Below are 1,427 nucleotides of genomic sequence, written 5' to 3'. Positions count from 1 at the left end.
TGAATTGAAGTATCCATTGAGATATGATGCCACGCGTGAAGGGCTCAAACGGCAATTTGCAGCGAGAGTTGAAGTCAAAACGGGGGCGAAATGTGAACCCGAAACCCTACAAGACCGCTGTTTGGCCAAAAATGTCGGCTAAACCGGCAAAAAAAAATTCTAAACAGTACAGTAGCACAGATTATTTAGCCAAGCAAATTGATAAGTCTCCTGTCTATAATAACAAATATAGACGTCCGTTAGCTGACCAATTAAAGAACATTTTTATCGTTTTTAACCCTTGTTTACGACCGTTAACAATTTTGAAAAGGTGCCCTAAAAACTTAACAAAATAATCACAATTTCGGTTCATTTTTGACCACCTTTAATATTAACAAAATCACCTTTCAAAAGTAAGTCAGGTGTTTTTTTGTGAAGTACGGTACATATAAAACTCTACACATTTGTACAATTTTCGAGAATACAATATTGTACAATTAAACTGCACTTCTGTGTAACCGCTACTTTATAAGTCTAAGTGAAATAAGCTCTAAATGTATGCCGATCTGAAAGGACAGCAAAAACAAGATTATCTTTCATTTCAGAGGCTATTGATCCTGCTTATGAACAAAGTGCTTAGAGATAATTCCTAATGTTACAGCGCAAAGTGCAAGATGACCATATTGTACACGGTAGCATGTAAACGATCCCGCGAACAAGGCGTGAAGAGGTGTATTTTCTGTAACGATGAAACAAGAAATTACCAAGAATAAATTTACAGAGAGCTAGACACAGTTAGATAGTTATGCCTATTTCTGGCGCCGAAAGGGTCTGGAAACTGGCGGCCAGCTGTCCAGAAGCGTCAATTGCATGCCTAGAAACTCTAACCCGTGTTAATCAGTGTGCGATGCGATATACCTCCAAAAGCGTCCAACAAGGAGTTGGTCGGAGCAAAGATGGTACCCAACAATAGGCCAGCATCTAGCCCTGTGAGAGCATAGACTACAAAAATCTCCCGCTTAATGTACGAAGTTGAGAATTTCATAAAAATTGACCATGTTCAAAAGAAGAGCACGTCGCTTGCGGTCTCCGAGCCAGGCCTCCGCGCATAGTGATGGGCACTTAAGTGCAGCACATGTGTGGGAAAGGCGTTCTTACATATAAACAATTCGGATCGATTTATATGTCGTGAAAACGCGCACCGCCTAACTCTCTTTGCAGCGGGGCTGCCGTAGCTTTGCGCTTGAGGAAGCGTCTTTAGGTCACCGACCTTTCGTTCTTTACAAGAACCAAGTACTAGTGCAACGGATAGCATTCCGCTCTCTATAGGTACTTAAGAGCCTTAACCAAGGCAAACGAACACTTTTGTTCAAAATTGAAAACTGATTTTAACTTACATTTTTATTCTAATGTTGAGAGTTTAGATTTTTCTAAATAAACTAAATATT

The sequence above is a fragment of the Plasmopara halstedii genome (genome assembly GCF_900000015.1).
Source record: "Plasmopara halstedii genome assembly, contig: Scaffold_218, whole genome shotgun sequence".
Classification (NCBI taxonomy): domain Eukaryota; phylum Oomycota; class Peronosporomycetes; order Peronosporales; family Peronosporaceae; genus Plasmopara; species Plasmopara halstedii.
The sequence above is the reverse complement of the archived record's forward strand: the minus strand, read 5'-3'. Positions refer to the sequence as shown.